Genomic DNA, 22,381 nt, shown 5'->3' with positions numbered 1-22,381 from the left:
ATCAAACAACGCCTGAAATGCCAAACCAATCACGTCGCGACAAAGCAACCCACTCACTGGGACTCACCAGTTTTCTTCTCCCTCACGTCAAAACGCTCAGAGACGTGTTATTTTCCCTCCTCCTGCTCGTCCCTCACTTACTGTGAGAGTCGACGATTAGCCGAACCTAAAAGTGTTTCCTCTTCTGTGAGGCTCGAGGAGGAATCGCTCGGCCGCTTCTCCTCATTATCCATCATGTGCGCTGTTTCCAGCTCTTCAATGTCTTGTTGACTGAGGAGAGAACTTGATGTCTCCATTTTTGAGACACAATTTCCACTTGTTTTTGCACAGGAAAAACACACCACCTTCCCAGTGTATTCACTTCACCCCTGGACCAACAGAGCCGCCATGTTTGACCTGGTTAAAGTTCAACCAAGTCTTCCTTGTTTGTGCTCAGGTGAGCTTGCAAATTAAAGTAGCAATAATGAAATCACAGGAGGAAAATGGAGGTTTTGTGAGGCCAGTGAGGTGAATGTTGAATTGAAAAGTCAAATCAGATGAAGACTGAAAGTCTGAGGCAGTTGTCCATGTGTTTATCCAAGCTCTTTCTTGTTTCCTGTGGACAGAGGAGGTTAGGGAGGAGTCGCCACCATGATGTTTGCTGATGGTATAGAGATTTAAAGTTAGGAGGAGGAGTGAAGAAGAGAGTGCAGGCAGGGCGGACCATGTGAGCTGACTCTACTCGCCCCCCAGTGGCTGCTTGCTTCCACTGACTCCCCTCTGCTTTGTTTCAAGACCTACACTATCAGGCTGCTGGTCATAATGTTTTGGCTGATCAGTGTATAATTTAGCAAGAGCGCAGCCCAGTTAAACAGCTGTTTATGTATCTGTTTTTATTCCCCCTAAAAGACCCTCCAGATGTCACGTGTCGACCCACCGTGTCACCCACTCTGTTTTTTTTCCTTGTCACTCATGTGTCACCTCCCCAGACTCATCGCATTCTCCAGCATCCACACTGAAGGCTTCTGCGGGGCAATGATGTGGCGATGGTTGCCACGGCAACGGGTTGGTTCGCTGTATGGGAAATCTGATCTTGTTTATTGAGTTCTTCTTTTTGCACGGAAACATGCCTGGCAGCCAAAGGAACATCATCAGATCTGAGGAGAAACGGTGTCTAAGGTGGAAGTATTCATCATCCATTCATCTGTGTCAGCAGAATTTAGCTGCACTCTTCCTTGAAGATAAAGATCTGTGGTCTTTGGGGAAAGTCAGAGGAACCTCGCCACCCTTGAGCGGACAATCCAAGATGGCTTCCGGAGCGTTTTAGCAATGAAAAACCTTTGCATTTCCTCTGCAAAAAGGGCCGCACTCTCATCCAGTAGGTCAGGTCTGGCCAACCTGCGGCTCCCCCAGTTTCATGCAGCTCTTCACCAAATGAGCCGCAGAACCGACTGCGATATTGGTCAAGTTGCTATTGAGACGACCATTTATCCAGGAAATAAGACGAAAAAGTAACAGCTATTCCCGCGAAATTTCAAAATATTGATCAAAGATTTGCGTTTAACTTTGAAACATCAACAATAAACCTCGCCGCATGTGCTCCAAGCCGGGGTGGGAGTCGAGGGGATCACGGTAAAATGTATGAATTTTAAAAATACATGCACCAGAGACATACGCCGGACACAAACCAGCAACCTTGTGACACACTATACTGCCGCTAAGTCAGGTGACCAGCTGTTCAGGTGAGGCTTACAGCCTGACACATTCGTAGGATGTGGCTCTTTTGAGCTACACAGTGAAACAATGTAGCGCAACACCGCTGCTGTAGCTGCTTATATTCCAGACAAGCATGCAACGTCAAAGAGGCAAGTGGTTTGTGAGGCTCCAAGTTTCTCAAAGTAAAAGCCAGTGACATCAACATGGCGTCTTCAAACTCCACACAGACGCCACTTTAAATGTCCCTCCTTCCGACGCCAGATTCAGTCACCCGTCCTCACCACATCTAATGCTTCAGATGAGCAGCATCACACGTTACCAAGCAACTGAACAGGTGTTTATGTTGGCGCCTTGTATTAGTCAATCCTTCATTACGTCCCGGTCCACTCAGGCGTGTATGGAAACGTCGCCTCTTGAACCAAGTTTATGTTTATTGGGAAAAACAGGCCATCAATTGAGACTTATACTGAGGCTGTGGTGGTGTCTTCTCTGAAAACCTTCTCCAGGAAGAGTGAGCAGACGATTCTGAAGGATTTCTCTTCCTTTTCTTTCCTTCCGCCTCATCTAACTTCATAACAGTACTGCAGGATATTAGCACTTCGCGATGCAAATGAGCCTCTCAATAATCCAGAGGTGTGCTGTTTCCTTCCTTACATAACCTGCGGCTGAAGGCTGTCGGGGGAAAAAAGAGCCATAATCTAATCCATTATTACTAAATAAAAGCGTGGAAATACGGCTAACAGCCATGGTTAAAGCCTGGAGATGATGTGCAGGGAGAAAGTTTGGTCATGAGCAGGCGTCGCTCTGAATCAGGGTTGGGAGATGAATTATGAAGATGGGTCATGTACGATGAGGGAACTGTTTGGTGGAGCTGGGCCAATATGGAGGAAATAATTGGCTGGAACTGAATGTGAGACTCGCTGAATTGGAATGTCGACTAGAGCTGGAACAAATATGAACATCAGGAGGGAAAACATGGCTTTGAGAACAAGTTTGCACTGCCACCTTGTGGACATCATTTCAGAAAGTTATCAGAGGCTCCACACTGAACCTGTTTTTCAGATGTTTCTGAAGTCTCTTCTGCCAGATATTGATAATTTTTACATTGTATTTATCACTACATGCGAGAAATGTTGACACAGTGTTGGAAAAACATTTTATAAGTAAAAGAAAAAGGAGACTTGAGGTGAAAAACATTAGTTATGAGAGCGCTCCACTGGCTAAACTCATTCTTGAAAAAGATTCTTCAGTGAGCTCCAAACCACGACTGATGCAGGTGCAGTTGACTCCACACACCACCAGCCTCCAGCTCTGGTCTCCAGAGAAGCTGAAGCTACTCAATAAAGAGACTGATCAGAGCAGCAGCAGGACGTGTTCCACAGATGGAGATCACTGAGGTTCCCTCCTACAATGTCGGACTCAGCTTCACTGACAGAGAGCAAGGCTTCCCAACACGGGCAGCAGGAACAGGATGGTGCCAACGGTCTGTTTCCTGTCTGCAACAGCAACTGGGAAAACAACTGCTGCGAGGACTCAGAGCTGCTATGGAAGATCAGGATGGAGTGGAAGAAATGGCTCCTGAAGATTTCATTCAGTTCAAGGCATCACATGCTGCCACGTCCAGAGGCAGCTTAAGGAGCGATGCTTTACCCAGGTGCTGCTCGAGACCTGCCACCTCCTGATATCTGAACAGAGGAATCTAGAAACAGTGGGACATGGCTCAAGTTCTCCTCCAGACGTCCATCTCCGTCTCATAGAGGAGGCTCAGGGTCAGAAACACTACAGGAGCTCATCGAGTCGCCGAGCGACCTCTGATTCATGGTGGCACCTGTGTGTTTATGCAGCAGCTTTACACATTTGTCAGCCTCCGACAAAAGCAGCCAGGCTCCAGACGTGCCGAGGTCACAGCTGCGACTGAGAAGACCTCGCTCTCTTCTGAGACCCGCCTCCACTGGCGCACACACACACTGATGATGATCCACTCCGGGGTCATCGTGCTCTACATCAGCCCCTCACAGTCGCACCTGGACACACATTCATGGCTCTGGTGGTGACCAGCACGCCACTGCTGAGCTGCTGACAAGATGGAGACGACTCCTCCTGACTTTCACCTCCACTTTTACCACCAAAATCTGCCCGTCGAACTGAAGATTTATTTGTTTAGGTCTCACAAAACAAGCATGAGTCACAGACAGGAGCGTCTCCAACACCGCCAGCAGTTGTGTTTGAACAAGTGCTAATATTTTAGCTGTGAAAAATATCAGACCTTGTCCAGTTGAGACCCCATATTTTCTTCTTCTGAGGAACCAAAACCATTGTCTGGCTGATAAGTGTGGCCTGACTTCAGCAGTCAGTCGCTGGCCAACATTATTAATAGGCTGCATAAGCCATTAAACACCATCAGAGACACGACTTCATTAATAGCACGAGTCACAGTCGCTGGCTCCAGGAGAACAGACTCCCTCCTCTGCCTCATCACCCTGAGGAAGATGCTGGCAGCTGGTTGTGGGCGTGGCCTCAGCCACCTGATCACTCCCTCATGATTTCATTGGCTGTTGGAGCGGACGGTTCCGGTGGCTGCCGTCGCTCTGGATATGGAGACAAAGGTTCAGATACTGAGGATGAGGAGAGACATCCAGAGCTGCCGCCTCACAGCAAGGAAGTTACAAAGGATTTCAGTTTGGAGGGTAAAGGTGTTCCAGTCAAACAGGAAGGACTGAACATGAAACGTCCAGTCACCACCAGTGGTGCATGTGTTCACCTGTGGTTCCTCCACCACTGAACTCTGAGGCGTGGAGCTGCTAACTATTGAGCTGATGTTGCCTGCTGTTCCATGCTCTTCTGCTCTGCTGCTCAGGAGTTTGAGTGGCTTCACCTGGTCACTGCAAAACCCAGCCGGCTGATGGCAGTGAAGATCTGAACAAACACATCCCAACAACACAATCTGCTTCCTTAATGGGCTGCTTGCTTCATCTGTGTTTACACGGCGGATCACAAACAACAAGCGAGACACATGAATAAATAGATGAATTATCACCAAGGATGTTCAGATGCGGCTTGTTATTATGCATTTATTCCAGCAGTTCAAGGCAGAATCTCCGTCACAAGGGAGTCCTTATTGGGAGCAGACAATGGCTCTCAGTCAACAGTGAACACATCTGCAGTGGAGAGATGATCGACATGATCCGTGAAATGTCCTTCGGCGTGTCGCAGACGCCTCTGCTGTTCAAACGCTCTGGTGGAATCTAGCAGGGAGGAAAGTGTCGGCGACGTTCCCTCCAGAGAGCCGCGTCATTTCTCAAAGGCTGGAAGGTAGAAAATAGCAGCATTTGTCTTCACTTACGGCGTCTTGACTTGGGCTGGAGCCAGTGTGGTGAACTGGTCTAGAATCATGGAGCAGCAGGCGGCGAGTGGCAGCGCTCCACAGGAAGGATGAGAAATATTTGGATGAACGCTGCAGTGAAGGAGCAGAATCCTTGCAATGAGCTGATGCTGCTGGTGTTTCCTGAAGACAATGTCCACACAGATGATGGTTTTCTGCCTGGTCTTTTCCCAACATGAAGCCCTGCTTCACAGCTAATGTTTGGTCAGTGCTTCTGTCTGATCCTCAGGTACCAGGCTGTTCTCTCCGTCTCATTTAAATCCAGTGACTAATGTGGAGCTGGTGTGTTGCTCCACATCTCCCAGCTGCCTGCAGGAGACTCATTCCCATCTGTTACACTCATGACATTAGCCTTATCTCTCTTATCACTTATGTTCTGGTGAATAAATCAGCCCATTTTTGGAGCCTTATCTGTCCCCTCTCACGCCGCGGCACGTGCACACTTCCATCTCCATCTCTGCCTCTGCACGACCTTCTCTTGTTCTGCCTCTGAATGCTTGACTTGGGTTTACCAGGGCTTCCTGGGTCCCTGTAGCTTTGCTGTCTCTGTGTGTCCTCCTGAGGAAGCAGGCAGCTCATGACCCGGGAAAAGAACAAGGCCAATGCTAAAAGGACTCACAGTGATCAGGGCTTTTTCAAAGCAGCAAACGCTTCAGGCTCATTGAAACTGCACTTAACAGGCTCCTCGGGATCTTTCTTCCACGCAGTGCTCTTAACAAAGCCTCCCAGCAGACCTGGGCGAGGTGGGAAAATGACCACCAGAAATTTCAAAGTTGAGTTTGAAGCGTCTTTTTTGTAACTGAGAAGAATTCAAAGCTCTTTGATGGAAGGAAGTTTTCAAACACCAAACACCGGACTGAGAAACATCAGCACCATCAGGTAAGAGCTGGACACTTTCATGACGCGTCTTTCATCAGACTCTTTGGGTAAACACTGGGAAGCTGCAATATATTGGGACGTCCTTGAAATTCTTCACCAGGTCAAGATGCTCCAAATGTGTGTTGATGATAAACACTGCATGGTTTTGGACCCTCAGATGCTTCTACAGTGCATGAGAGAGGTTCCCTTGTGTTTGATCACTGACTCTAAAGGAGTGGAAATGGAGGCATAAACTCTCAGTTTCTCCCTTGCTCCAGAGTCTCAGTACTTGGGTTATTGCTGTTTCCTTGCTGCTCCGCAGCAGCTCAGCACCAGAACTGACAGTTGTTTTCTTTAAATAAATCCTGCTTCCACAGAAAACAAGCCTCATGTGAAACAGTGAGCAGACGGTACAAACCCAACCAGAGCAGTGAAAACACCAGGCAGCAGCACACACCTCCTGTAGCTTATGGGACATCGGCAGTGTTTAAAATGCCGCCGCTCTTTGGGGAAATACAGTCTTCTGTGAACAACAGCAGAAAAGGCTTGACCCTGCGTGTTTATTGTGAAATCTTATTTTACATGGAATCCTTCTGGGAAACAGTGAGCCGTGACTGCTGTGGTGAATTCTGCATTTGCACATGAATGGAGCGGAGGAAGCAGGAAGTGAGTTCTCATGCAGCCGCCACCAGACTTCTGATCACTTCTTCAACAGGACTCGCACTTCAACTCATGGATGAAGGTGTAACTCATCCAAGACTCTGCTACACTCCATCTTTCCGTCTGTCCATCCCTTCCTGTCGTATGGAAATGAATCTTTTTTTCCTGCTCTCTCTCCATCATCAATAACCATCATCCATTCCTCTGTATATCTGTTGATCTGTTCTTTTATCAATCCATCTTTCCCTTTCAAACCCTCACATCCTCACATCTGTCCTTTTCTCTGGGCATTGTTCCTCTGTTTCACTCCACATCTGTCTATTCAAACATCCCATCAATCTTTATTGCTGTCAATCATCCACCATCTGTCCAGCCATTTTCACTTCTGTATCTCCACCATTCTGTCAGTCTTTCCATCCGTCCATATTCACATCTCTTCATCCATGTGTCCCATCTGTTTTCCAATCGATCAGGGATCCATATTTCTAAATGTCTTTGCCTCTCAGTTCATCCAACGTCTCCATATCATCCATCTATTTTCATTCGTCCGTCACCCTCAAGTTTCCTTCTTCTCGGAACGTTCATCAGATGAAACTCAAGCCAAGACAACGTTCCGACTGAAAACTGATCAAAGTCCCAGTGTGTTGGAAAATATTTTCCCTCTGCTCTGGCATTTTTGTAAAAGAAGTATCAAGCTCTCTTCAAGCACCTGAGTCATCCACCTGATTTTTGTCCTCCAGGTGTAATACACAAAGAATTACAGTGAACAGCACTTGTTTCCTGATTTGTCTTTGTGGTTCAGAATCCTGAAATAAAGTCCACTGAGCCTCTGCGGGCGATCGTCCTTAACATTTGGACCCACTCACATCTCCAGAAAGAACAGCTTTGGATGAAGTCAGACGTCATCTGCCCTTCACATTTGTCTCCAGCATCAGTGCGGTTGCTTCCGAAAAGGACGGGAGGAGGGACAGACAGGGCCAAGGATCTGAGAGTTCCGGGGAGATTCTGCTGCTCTTTCCTTGAATCATCGGTTATAATGTGGAGGGGCAGAGACGGTGACATAAGAGAAGGAGATTTAGTGCTTCACACTCAAAGTCAGACTGTATTGATCGCCATAAAATAAGTTTTCAGAAATCAAAGAAGTTTTCAGTGGAAAATAAGCACCTTTGATACCTGTGTTTATTCTTCACAAAAGCTGAGCCAACAGTGAAGCAGACGGTCTGTGAGGACCAGGTCAGTCAGAGATGAATGTCACCCCACAGATCCAGCGCGACTCGCTGCTCTTCACTGCGACCCACCCGGGTGCTCGAGTGAAGGTTTGCTGAGAATCTCCGCGTTAAACACTGACTGCTTCTGACTTTGCTGAGTTTCTGTGAAGAACAGACACCAAAACCAACATGTGAAAAGCTCCATCTGAGGGCCACAAAGCAATATGGGAGTGTAGGTTTGACAGGAAAGATGACTTTAATTCAAACCTGGCAGCCACAAGGGCAACATCAGTGCAACGGCAGCCCTGGAACACCATCTGTAATCCAGGTAATAGGTTCTGTCATGCTGCCTATCAAGTTTCACAGACCTCTGTTTCATGTTGTAATCTGTGTCACCTTGTCACGATGCCTCTGTTCTGTCAGACTCCAGTGTACACTGACACTGACACAATAAGCCCCGCCATTTCTCATGCGAGGATACGGCACTCGTGTTTGACTTTGCCAGCTGTGAGCCTTTATTCTCAGCAGTGGTGCGTCTGCATTCTGGCACCATCTCTGAAGAGATGGAACAGGTGAGGTAGAACCAAGAAATACCTTTTCAGATGCCGAAATAAAAAAATCTTTTTAGTTCTGGGACTATTTCATTTTTTTAAATGTATAATTCATTTCCTTTTATTGACTTTTTAAACGCTCCACCTTCTGTCATGACTGCTGCTGCTGACTGCTGGATCTATTAAACTAAGATTCTCATCCTGGTTTATTGTTGATGCTTCTGCTAACCTCTCGTGATGCAGTTCAGTCTCTATATTTTGCCCTGATGCTTTGTTTTAGTTTCTTCATTCAGCTCTTCACTCTGTTGAGGAGGAAGCCTCCTGCCACAGTGAGACACCTGGAACACCACATTGAGATTCATGAGCCGATTTCGGGTGACAAACTGCAGCAGCTACATTTGGTGTCTTGGGTGACGTCCCTCATCTTTAATTCAGTCCCAGGAGGAGCTGGAGGCCTGCAGGCAAAGCCTCTGAGCCGCACCTGCCCTCCTGGTTCTCTCTGACCTAAGCCCCTCCCACTGCATCGCAGACATTTGGACTGGTTCTGAAGCACTTTGTTGGGATAAACAACAACAGAAATGTGACACTCTGTGGATCAACAACAGGGAGGTTAATATATTGTGACTGGTGTGTCATGTAGTTGGGTTAGGTTTCAAGTGTTCCTGATGTGAGCATGTCTCTTCTCTCAGGAGGCATTTGTTTATGCCACAGCTGGTTGGTTGAGATGAAACTGCTCCTGAAGATCCTTTCTGAAGACATCAACTGCCACAAACCTTGGAATGTCAGGTGGTAGAATCTGATTCCTCAGTGTCTGACTCCAGCCACTGCTGCCTCAGTGTTGCCTGTGGCCTCAGACAAACACCGTCCCTGCAGATGTAGCGACACGATTGCCATGCAGCACCACCATCTCATGAGCCACTGGAGGGCAGGAACTTCCTCCTAAAGATGAAGCAGTTGCTGGAAACTGCTGATGTTGGCGGAGTTCGTGCAGGAGAAGAAAAATGAGAGGTGGTCACGGGGGGATGATGAGTTACTCCAGAATATGCGTCATGGGAACATTCCCAGCAGACTGAGCCTCACGTCAATGGCCTGCTTCTGTTCTCGGATGGAAGTTCACGCTGGAGGTTTTCCTGATGGACTGGCCTTGATGGATCAACTTGGACTGGAGGTCCTTCATATCATGTGAGACTAGACCAGGTGCAGTGTGAGGAACAGTGGCGCAGAGGGAGTTTGGGACAGTCGCAGTGAGACCATTTGCTCAGTTTCACTCACAAGAAAGCAGCATGTTGCTGCACAGATCTGTGGAACCACCCTCCCATCTGTACAGCAGCGTTGATGCCCTGTTTCCTCCTCCTGTGTGTTTCTGCTGTGGTTTCACATGCTCAACATGGGATCATCTTCCAGACCCAGAATGATGACAGAACAGTTTTGCATACCCAGACACCACCGGCGCCTTGAAGCCTCTCGGCGGGAAGCCTTGCGTGATTGAAGGAGAGCAAGGGGGATAATGGAGGGGCCCCCTGGTGGTGACTATTGAGAGCAATTTGCGTCATGATTTGTTTCCACAGAGGGAGAGACAAGTGCGATACAAGAGACTCCCAACACAAATGGATGTGTCTGCTCCCTGATGGACCTCACAGACAACAGAGCTGGACGCACTTCACACAACAGCAGAGTGTTGCCTTCAGGTGCAGCTGGCGCCTCAGCAGGAAGCGTTTCTTCCCTGAAACTAGGAAGAAAGCAAGAGAGCAGACAACATAAGGGTCCAATGATGAGGCTTTGAAAGGGTCCTTTCTCTCCTGTCAGAGGTTTCTGCACCTACACACACAGAGGTGATGATCTGCATCAGCAGAGACGACGAACATGAGACATTTCTCAACACATTTGATTGCTGGAGACAGACGGAGCCGCGCTCTGATGTTGCGTCCCGGGCGACTGCAACATTGTTATAAACAATCAAACCTTTGTGCTTTTATTGTTTCCCACAGCTTAATTTGCATTTAAAAGAAGCAAACTTGTTTTCTTTCCCCTCCATCTCTGTGTGTTATGCATCTTGTCATGCATGTTTGGTGTTTGAAGATGAACTGAGGAGCACTGAGCAGAGACGATCCTCATCTAACTGGATCTTCATGTTTCACTCTGGTGGCAGCTGGACTGGATGTGAGATGTGTCACTCATGGATGGACCTGGGTATCAGAGCTGACGTGGAGTGATGTTGGTCGGTGACGTCCAGCAACCAGAAGAGGCCTGAGGAGACGCTGCCCATTGACTTGGAGCCTAACTGTCCATCCAGCCTGCACCAACCAAACCAGCCTCCTCCCTTCTTGCTTTGCTTCCCGCTGCACTTGACTGACCGCTGCGTCGCTAGCTGAGCTTGGTACTTCACTGTGACTCAGTCAGAGCCTCAACTGAGCTGCGACTCCTCCGGGGTGAATCCCTGGATGGTTGCTGACACCTGTGAGAGCAGTGAAGCCTGAGTCCCAGGCCGTCTGCTGCGCCTGGTCCACCCAGTCAGACAGGAATGATGAGGTCCCTGATGTGTCCCGGCTGCTGTCCTGACCCATAGATCTTCCTCGGCGGGAGTCGGGGTCCTGCTTGTACTAATTGCCTTATTGATCTGGAGGTTTAAATCATGACACCAGCTGATAAACACATCAGGGAGAGGGAGACACGGCTGCTGTCAGAGATGGGGAGACGGTTGGGCCACTCAAGCTGAGCTCTGTTTTGCACCAAGATTCTATCTGCTGAGTTTCTACAGGTGGGAGGCGCCGACTGAGCAAGATCTGAGCGAGGCCTGACTTGGTCTCTCCCTTCCTCACCTCGGAGCCGTAGAGCAGAGAAGTGCCTCCACCATCTTATTGAAGGGGAGGTGGGCTGTTTGTCAGTGTGTGTTTGGAGCCACGTCACTGAGTGTGATGCAGCAGGATGACAGAGGCAGAGAGGCTTGTCACACACACACCTGAGACGATTTATCATTGTTTCCAATGACAGCAAAGATGAGGACGATCCTGAAGGAAAACAAAGATCTGCTCATGACTTTAATATCACAGGTATTAACATTATGACCAGGTCATCGTCCTCGTTCAGTAGCTCCCAGTGTGAGGAGGAGGAAGTCCAGCACTGTGACAAAATAAAAGCGTCAGGTTACCTTTCAAAATAAAACTGTTACATTCCACTGGATCTCGCTGACTAGCTTCTTAGTGGGCGGAGTCAGGAAGCAGAGTCCTGATCTTTGTGTTTATAGACAGCGCACGGTGTCACACGAACAAAACAAAGTTGTCACAAACTGAGACACAAGCTTTTCTCTGCTTTACAGAAACGGAATAGGTTCCTAAATGAATCAACATGGTTTCCACAGCGCTCCCACTGTGGACGCTTCAAACGGCTCAAGTCACTTCTGAAGTCAACACCTGTGAATGAATATATTCTCACGGATATTGTTGAAATATTTGCCCGGTAATGAGCTTAGTTGAACACAACATATCCAGTTCTGATCTGTGCTTCAGTTGTGAGTCAGCGAGGCGACCCACGCCCTCCTTCACACACGCCGCCTCGGTAATGGAGCCCGGTGTGACTGAGAGCCTGATACGAAGCCACACACTCTGTAGAGGCAGGTCACTGTCAAGACTATCAAATAATGAAATCACAGGCTTTTTCCAGCAGTCAGCGTCTGCATGTCTGTACGGCTAATGAGAGTCGTCCTCGCCGTGGCGGCGGTGTGGGAGGAAACGTGGAGCTAACCCTTTTGCAGAGCCATTTAAGCAGCCGTTCTGAGAGAGAATTCCCATCTTTAAGACGATGGTGCTGTCATTATTGAGGCAGTCGTTTCTTAAGCTCCGTCATGGTGTGGAACATGAGCCCTGCAGTGGGACGTACAGACAGTTGAGAGTCTGTCAGACAGCGATGTTATGAACAAGACGGAGGAGACTGGAATCACGACATGCTGATACATGAGTCCACCAGCTTCCTGTTTCTATTTTCCTGGCGAGGGAGGAGGTTCATGATGTGATGCTGGAACCAGCAGGCGAGCAGGTGCCAGGGTTGGTTTCTGGGGCGGGAGGATATGAGTTGATGGTTATCGTGGCGGAGGATAAAGGAGGATTGAAGTGGGAGGAGCCAACACCCGCATCATCAACAACTTCCTCTGTCTGTGCTCCATCCATCCAGTTTCTCTTTGTGGAACTCCAAGTGACTCCCAGGACACCAGTGTGATGAGAGGAAATCAGAGCTTCAGGTGAGAGCAGAGCAGCGACCGCAGAGGTATCGATCAGTGGTGTTTTCTATATATATATTCATGACCATCATGCAAAATGCAATCTTCAGGTGACTGTGGCCCAAACAGGCTCCTCCAGGAATTCAATTGGATCCCACTGTCTTTTAATAAAGCGGATCACTGGGGCACACAGTATTGATTTGGATGGACTATTAGCACTTGTAATGACCTCCCTCTAATCCCACCAGCTCACGCCGCAGCAATTTCCCCCGTCACAGGACGACTGCAGGAAATCCACACTGGCTCATGAGGCCCTTTCAAGACGCCCCAGAAGACGCCAATATGAGGCTTTATTCCAGTTCATCTCCCACCAGACTGTTGCTGGAGTGAAGCTTCCTGTTGGAGGACATAAAAATATTCAGTTTTTATTCATCATTTCTCCTCTTCCCTCTTAAATCACACTTGACAAACCCAACACAGTCACTTGAGACTTCATCTCCCTCATTTATTAGCTTCTCTGCCCCTTATTTACCGACGCCACCACAAGGCGAGCGGCGCACCTGCAGTCAACGGGTCCTTTTATCCTCCCATCACTCCAGTCATCGCGCTGCTATTATTGCGTCAATATTTTCCACTGGCTTCTCCTTCTCTCGGCTTGGAGAGACGCCACTTGTCCCACTTCAACATTGATGACTCAGCGGTTTTTCATGGAGGAGAGGGAATACAAATTTCATGTTGCCATCAGAAGATACAGCGATAGCTAAATCACTCCAGCAGGGGGTGTTTTGGATCGGAGCTTATCTGGCTCCGGGTGACACTGCGGAGGAGGCATCTGAATCTGTGCACTGCAGATATGAGAGGGGATTTGATTTGTGGGACACGCATGAGACGGACAAAGTGTCTCGAACGCAGTGATCTGCTTCCCTGGCTCTTCAAAGGTTCACTTGAATCCCCGCTGACAACAAGTGCGCTGCATTATCACACCTCAGAGGACGGCGGAGGGTTCATCAAACACTCGGAGCTGGAGTTCAAATCTGCGATGTTGAGGGAACTAGAGGGTCATTACGATGAGCGAGTGTTCAAAACAAAACTCACTTTACCCTCTGACAGAACAATCCTCAGCTATTCCAAACATCCTGCCAGAAAGTGATCAAAAGTGGCTAAGCCCCGCCCCTCCAGAGACACTGAGCCCCAGCTCTCTGGGCCAGAATATCACCTAAATGCAGTCATTATCAATGTGTCCTGAAAATACCGCTGAAGCAGGTTCAACAGTTTTCACTGACAAACACAGAAGACCACATGACCTCGTTGGCTGAGGTGAAAAAAGAGCTGAACAATCAGCTCATGCAGCTGCTGGTGGATGGATATGTTGCTTTGGCGACAGAAATGTGCTGCCACGTCACCAGAACATTTCTGCAAACACAAGGAAGCATCCAGCCAAAGGTTAATTCACATAGACCGAGGTGGGAACGTTTGTCTCCAGAGGAGCTCAGTGGATGAGGAATGCTGACTGAGAACAGCAGAGAAGGTTGAAGACCTTTGCCTCAGCAGAGCTGCCCCTACATCCCTGTTGTTGAAGTCACGCCCACGGAGTGCAGAGATCGTTATGACGCTGTGTTCATCTTGGATCCTTCAGGCCGGCAGCCATTTACATCATGAATCTCTTAAACGTGTTCTTGATAGTGTCGCGACTCTATGAAGGAAGCAACAGCAAATACTTAAGTGCTTAATCTGTTCTTCTCTGACTGTTTTGTTAGCGGTCAGGGCGCCAAATCCCCTCAGTGACTCAGCCTGAGCTGAAGAAAGCAATTGTTTTGGGCAGCAGCCTACAGAAACACAGCTGCTGATATAGTGCCTCTGCCACTCTGACCCGCCGAAAACAGCCAGGCCAGCACACTGCCAGAGCTGGCGGCTTATTCCCGCGCATTTAGAGGGGAAGGCAGAAGGCGGGGGACTTCTGAAGTTGCTGGAAAAAAGTTGGAAGCAGCTGCTGACAAAACAAATCGTCTTACGGAGCGACATTGAAGCTGTGACAGTTCCATGAGGGTGATTCTGAAATAGAAGCTGGAATATTGCAGATTGTTGAACCAGCTGCTGTGCCGCCCCTCAGGAGAGGAGAGACGGGATTGACTGGACAGGAAATGGCTTTTTTTATGTCCTTAAAATTAAATAAATAAATAAAAAGTGTATGACAGGTTTGCTATTTCGTTGCTGTGTTAAAGAAATAAATATAATGAAAATATGTTTTAAACCAGTATGTGATTTGTAACTGTTACAGGGAGGAATAAATGGAGACATTTTTCGTGCTCTCTGACCATGTTACTCAGAGGACAGAAGGTGTAAACTAGGTCCTCCATAATGGCCCCCCAAATCACTGCTGGCAGTGGACCCTGTGACCCGAAGGACAGGAAGAAGACGGACGATCGCAAACAGCACAATAGGCAGCCATTTTTTTTTTTTTGCTGACAGAGGGAAACAGCTGCGGCATTTATTCCAAAGCCAGTAAATGACTGAATTAAATATTAATGAACTCCTCCGTCTTTGATCTCATTTGCTGATTTTTTTTTTTTTTTTATTGCGTGGTGAGAGGAGAGACGTGTCGGACCAAGAGAGGGATGAGGAGGAAGTCAACCACTGAGGTTCATGGAGAACAAAGGGAGGAATGTGAAGGAGGAGAACTCGCTGATAGACAGAGGAATGTTGGTCTCTGACACTGCACTTATGTGTTGGCGGATGCCTGGAGAGCTCCTGTCCAGCAGCGTCACGTCTGGCACGAGCTGTTGGCTGCAGATTCACAGAGAAAAGAACACGTGCCGGGCACCACGGTGCTGAACGGCTCAGCAAGAGAGCAGCGAGGAGGCAAAGCCATGAAGTTTAGTTTTATTTATATCAGCTGCGAGAACTTCACAAGTTTTATTTCAAAGTATGTTTCGACTCTTTCAACTTTAAAACTACTCATCACAGATTCCAGAGCAGTTTAATCTCCATTATCGCTGAGGTATCATCCTTTCATCCAGCTGAATATTCACCCTACTACTTTGGTTGACTTCTGGATGTGACATAAGAAGTAAGACAGACAAACTGTACCATGTCTATGAACACAAGTCAATAGTCAACAACGGATTCTCCACCCCTGCAGCAAGATAACAACAGGGCTCATGATTGTGTTCAACATCATTATGACCGCTGACTCTGTGTTTGCCGGCTGCGTTTGCTGCTATTTTCAAAAGGTAATCTCGCTGAAGAGGCCATAAAGCGCCCACACAGAGCAAACACTGTGAAGCTGAGTGTTCCGCTCTTCTATTTTTAGTCACTTCATTGTCTTAATGTGATGCACAACTTGCAGGCGAACATGCATGGCCTTCCATGCGTAGCCAGAGTGGGTCTAGACACGCAGCTCTGTGTCTGCTGTGTGTGTTTTTATGGACAAGACGATGCTTCATTTCATGTACTTCTGTACTTCGTACATCATCTTGTGCATAACGTCGCCTTATTTTCCGCTCATGCTCTCGTGATTATCTTTCTGGATCAGCTCTGGTGGGCTTTTGTGTACTGTTTTGTTTGTGCTCTTCTTTCCCTCATGAATCGCCACCAGCTCAGGTTATCCCCATAATCTCACTCATTGATCTGCACTGTGTAATCTGTTTTATCTCTTGGTGAAGAAAGTTCAGTCATATTAAGTGTTTTTAATAAAGAATAACATAAAAACGAATGAAATAAAGGACCAAAATGGTGGTTAGAAGACTGAAAAAATGACTGAAAGTTTGATCATGATGCTTATACAGAGGCAGTTGAAGGGTTTATTGTAATCTGGCAACCATGAATATAAAACAGTGATTCTTCAGCAAACCTACAGTCTAGCGTGTAACTGGTCGAGATGTTATGAGAGACAAAAGTCTTTCTCATGTTTCATGGCCGACCTGTGTGATCCACGGTCCATGAATAGCATGAATAAAACCCGCCATTTCAAGCTCAGTAATGAGCCGCGGTTCCAACACCTGCCTGTTATATGGAAACATCTTGTTACTTTTGGTGCATCTGCGAATGACAGTGTCTTAAATTGGGGCGCAGAAGAAAGCTGAAATCTTTGAAAGCAGAAGCAGCATTTCCATGTTGTTCTTAAATAACAAGGTGTATCCCCTCAGGCTGGAAGAACAAAAAAAAAAAAGCTCGGAAAAGTTGAAGAACAGCCTTTCTTCCTGTAACTATAGCAAGTTTCATAAATTAGAACACAATGAAGAGCACGTGCTGTCTGTGAAAAGACTTGCCTGTGGGAGCAGGTTGTTTTGTTTCCTGCATCCCTGACAGAAAGACTAACAAGCAGACTTGTTTACCAGCCCCGAGGAGGGGCTTCTCTCAACGCAGGGAGGAAGATTCCAGCCCTGGATCTTGGCTTGCGAATGCACTGCCTGTCGACGACTGAGCTTCCCATGTAGCGTATCAAATACATGCGTGGCCCTGGAGGGAGCGAGGGAGGGAGGGAGGGATGTAGTCGAGGCGCTGCCTCTTCAGGCACCTGTCCAAACGCCTGGCACACGCTCAGACAGTTTAGAGATGCTGCTCATGTGTGAGAGGGGCCTGGTGCCAAGAAACAAAACTGGAGCAAAGCAGAGGGAGAACGAAACTACTGCGACATGCATGTGATTCAAAAACACTCCAGTGGTGTGCGAAATTAAAAAAAAAAAAAAACAAGAGCCATGGGTGTTTAGGCCAGTGTGAGAGCTGAAATCAAATGAAGTGCACAGTAATGAGTCGGGGGGAAAAAAAAACAACTTGGCATTGATAGACAGCGTGACATGCAAACGGTTGAAAAAGGAAGTCATGCTAGGCCCTTATCAAAAACACCAAAAAAGACTTCTTTTCAAAAGCTAAAATTCTTCCAGCGAACTCTGCGTGAAGCACAACAACAGCAGCATTTAATGCCAATACCACATGCTGCCATTATCATCCAATAGGAACACAAACCTGCCCTCCTGAAATTCTGCTTGCATCTGGTGAAAAATATCTGAATAGTAAAAACTGAGATCTTTGTTTAACTGCTCTGAACTTTTATTTACAAGTCAAGAGTGTCCAGGTTTTATTGCATCTGACGGTTCATGGAAGCATTTTTACGGCTGACATGCTGGAGATGACTCTCCCGGAGTTCCACTTGAACAAGACCCCTGCGACTGTCGATAAAACATGCAAGAGATTCATGATGTTAATGGCTGCCCCCCTGGAGGAGCCATGTTTAAGTATGGGGCTGATAAAAGATCAACACAGCATCATACTGGCGTCTGCACTCAGTCAATATTTCCCAGTGAAAAGAACATGCTCCCTGCGACCTTCTCTCTCTGAGCTCACATGAGGTCTGATTCAGAGAGCTCCCCCTGATGGACATCTAGAGTAGAACATCCGGATTCATGTAGGGACATGAGCATAGGGGCAGCTCTGCTGAGGCAAAGGTCTTCAACCTTCTCTGCTGTTCTCAGTCAGCATTCTTCATCCACTGAGCTCCTCTGGAGACAAACGTTCCCACCTCGGTCTACGTGAATTAACCTTTGGCTGGATGCTTCCTTGTGTTTGCAGAAATGTTCTGGTGACGTGGCAGCACATTTCTGTCGCCAAAGCAACATACCCATCCACCAGCAGCTGCATGAGCTGATTGTTCAGCTCTTTTTTCACCTCAGCCAATGAGGTCATGTGGTCTTCTGTGTTTGTCAGTGAAAACTGTTGAACCTGCTTCAGCGGTATTTTCAGGACACAATGATAATGACTGCATTTAGGTGATATTCTGGCCCAGAGAGCTGGGGCTCAGTGTCTCTGGAGGGGCGGGGCTTAGCCACTTTTGATCACTTTCTGGCAGGATGTTTGGAGTAGCTGAGGATTGTTCTGTCAGAGGGTAAAGTGAGTTTTGTTGTGAACACTCGCTCATCGTAATGACCCTCGAGTTCCCTCAACATGGCAGATTTGAACTCCAGCTCCGAGTGTTGATGAACCCTCCGCCGTCCTCTGAGGTGTGATAATGCAGCGCACTTGTTGTCAGCGGGGATTCAAGTGAACCTTTGAAGAGCCAGGGAAGCAGATCACTGCGTTCGAGACACTTTGTCCGTCTCATGCGTGTCCCACAAATCAAATCCCCTCTCATATCTGCAGTGCACAGATTCAGATGCCTCCTCCGCAGTGTCACCCGGAGCCAGATAAGCTCTGATCCAAAACACCCCCTGCTGGAGTGATTTAGCTATCGCTGTATCTTCTGATGGCAACATGAAATTTGTATTCCCTCTCCTCCATGAAAAACCGCTGAGTCATCAATGTTGAAGTGGGACACGTGGCGTCTCTCCAAGCCGAGAGAAGGAGAAGCCAGTGGAAAATATTGATGCAATAATAGCAGCGCGATGACTGGAGTGATGGGAGGATAAAAGGACCCGTTGACTGCAGGTGCGCCGCTCGCCTTGTGGTGGCGTCGGTAAATAAGGGGCAGAGAGGCTAATAAATGAGGGAGATGAAGTCTGAAGTGACTGTGTTGGGTTTGTCAAGTGTGATTTAAATGATGAATAAAAACTGAATATTTTTATGTCCTCCAACAGGAAGCTTCACTCCAGCAACAGTCTGGTGGGAGATGAACTGGAATAAAGCCTCATATTGGCGTCTTCTGGGGCGTCTTGAAAGGGCCTCATGAGCCAGTGTGGATTTCCTGCAGTCGTCCTGTGACGGGGGAAATTGCTGCGGCGTGAGCTGGTGGGATTAGAGGGAGGTCATTACAAGTGCTAATAGTCCATCCAAATCAATACTGTGTGCCCCAGTGATCCGCTTTATTAAAAGACAGTGGGATCCAATTGAATTCCTGGAGGAGCCTGTTTGGGCCACAGTCACCTGAAGATTGCATTTTGCATGATGGTCATGAATATATATATAGAAAACACCACTGATCGATACCTCTGCGGTCGCTGCTCTGCTCTCACCTGAAGCTCTGATTTCCTCTCATCACACTGGTGTCCTGGGAGTCACTTGGAGTTCCAGACAGAGAAACTGGATGGATGGAGCACAGACAGAGGAAGTTGTTGATGATGCGGGTGTTGGCTCCTCCCACTTCAATCCTCCTTTATCCTCCGCCACGATAACCATCAACTCATATCCTCCCGCCCCAGAAACCAACCCTGGCGCCTGCTCGCCTGCTGGTTCCAGCGTCACATCATGAACCTCCTCCCTCGCCAGGAAAATAGAAACAGGAAGCTGGTGGACTCATGTATCAGCATGTCGTGATTCCAGTCTCCTCCGTCTTGTTAACACGTTCATAACGTCACAGTCTGACAGACTCTCAACTGTCTGTACGTCCCACTGCAGGACTCATGTTCCACACCATGACGGAGCTTAAGAAACGACTGCCTCAATAATGACAGCACCATCGTCTTAAAGATGGGAATTCTCTCTCAGAACGGCTGCTTAAATGGCGCTGCAAAAGGGTTAGCTCCACGTTTCCTCCCACACCGCCGCCACGGCGAGGACGGCGGCGCTGCGACTCTCATTAGCCGTACAGACATGCAGACGCTGACTGCTGGAAAAAGCCTGTGATTTCATTATTTGATAGTCTTGACAGTGACCTGCCTCTACAGAGTGTGTGGCTTCGTATCAGGCTCTCAGTCACACCGGGCTCCATTACCGAGGCGGCGTGTGTGAAGGAGGGCGTGGGTCGCCTCGCTGACTCGCAACTGAAGCACAGATCGGAACTGGATATGTTGTGTTCATCTCAGCTCATTACCAGGCAAATATTTCAACAATATCCGTGAGAATATATTCATTCACAGGTGTTGACTTCAGTAGTGACTTGAGCCGTTTGAAGCGTCCACAGTGGGAGCGCTGTGGAAACCATGTTGACTCACTTAGGAACCTATTCCGTTTCTGTAAAGCAGAGAAAAGCTTGTGTCTCAGTTTGTGACAGCTTTGTTTTGTTCGTGTGACTCGCTGTATATAAACACAAAGATCAGGACTCTGCTTCCTGACTCCGCCCACTAAGAAGCTAGTCAGCGAGATCCAGTGGAATGTGACTGTTTTATTTTGAAAGGTAACCTGACGCTTTTATTTTGTCACAGTGCTGGACTTCCTCCTCCTCACACTAGGAGCTGCAGAACGAGGACGGACCTGGTCATAATGTTAATACCTGTGATATGAAAGGCATGAGCAGATCTTTGTTTTCCTTCAGGATCGTCCTCATCTTTGCTGTCATTGGAAACAATGATAAATCGTCTCAGGTGTGTGTGTGACAAGCCTCTCTGCCTCTGTCATCCTGCTGCATCACACTCAGTGACGCGGCTCCAAACACACACTGACAAACAGCCCAGCTCCCCTTTAATAAGATGGTGGAGGCACGTCTCTGCTTTACGGCTCCGAGGTGAGGAAGGGAGAGACCAAGTCAGGCCTCACTCTGATCTTGCTCAGTCGGCGCCTCCCACCTGTAGAAACACAGCAGATAGAATCTTGGTGCAAAACAGAGCTCAGCTTGAGTGGCCCAACCGTCTCCCCATCTCTGACAGCAGCCGTGTCTCCCTCTCCCTGATGTGTTTATCAGCTGGTGTCGTGAGTTGAACCTCCAGATCAATAAGGCAATTAGTACAAGCAGGACCCCGACTCCCGCCGAGGAAGATCTATGGGTCAGGACAGCAGCCGGGACACATCAGGGACCTCATCATTCCTGTCTGACTGGGTGGACCAGGCGCAGCAGACGGCCCGGGACTCTGGCTTCACTGCTCTCACAGGTGTCAGCAACCATCCAGGGATTCACCTCGGAGGAGTCGCAGCTCAGTTGAGGCTCTGACTGAGTCACAGTGAAGTACCAAGCTCAGCTAGCGACGCAGCGGTCAGTCAAGTGCAGTGGGAAGCAAAGCAAGAAGAGAGGAGGCTGGTTTGGTTGGTGCAGGCTGGATGGACAGTTAGGCTCCAAGTCAATGGGCAGCGTCTCCTCAGGCGTCCTCTGGTTGCTGGACGTCACCGACCAACATCACTCCACGTCAGCTCTGATACCCAGGTCCATCCATGAGTGACACATCTCACATCCAGTCCAGCTGCCACTGGAGTGAAACATGAAGATCCAGTTAGATGAGGATCGTCTCTGCTCAGTGCTCCTCAGTTCATCTTCAAACACCAAACATGCATGACAAGATGCATAACACACAGAGATGGAGGGGAAAGAAAACAAGTTTGCTTCTTTTAAATGCAAATTAAACTGTGGGAAACAATAAAAGCACAAAGGTTTGATTGTTTATAACAATGTTGCAGTCGCCCGGGACGCAACATCAGAGCACGGCTCCGTCTGTCTCCAGCAATCAAATGTGTTGAGAAATGTCTCATGTTCGTCGTCTCTGCTGATGCAGATCATCACCTCTGTGTGTGTAGGTGCAGAAACCTCTGACAGGAGAGAAAGGACCCTTTCAAAGCCTCATCATTGGACCCTTATGTTGTCTGCTCTCTTGCTTTCTTCCTAGTTTCAGGGAAGAAACGCTTCCTGCTGAGGCGCCAGCTGCACCTGAAGGCAACACTCTGCTGTTGTGTGAAGTGCGTCCAGCTCTGTTGTCTGTGAGGTCCATCAGGGAGCAGACACATCCATTTGTGTTGGGAGTCTCTTGTATCGCACTTGTCTCTCCCTCTGTGGAAACAAATCATGACGCAAATTGCTCTCAATAGTCACCACCAGGGGGCCCCTCCATTATCCCCCTTGCTCTCCTTCAATCACGCAAGGCTTCCCGCCGAGAGGCTTCAAGGCGCCGGTGGTGTCTGGGTATGCAAAACTGTTCTGTCATCATTCTGGGTCTGGAAGATGATCCCATGTTGAGCATGT

Source organism: Synchiropus splendidus, chromosome 16 (genome assembly GCF_027744825.2).
Source record: "Synchiropus splendidus isolate RoL2022-P1 chromosome 16, RoL_Sspl_1.0, whole genome shotgun sequence".
NCBI classification, from domain to species: Eukaryota; Metazoa; Chordata; class Actinopteri; order Syngnathiformes; family Callionymidae; genus Synchiropus; species Synchiropus splendidus.
Note: the sequence above shows the minus strand (reverse complement) of the source record.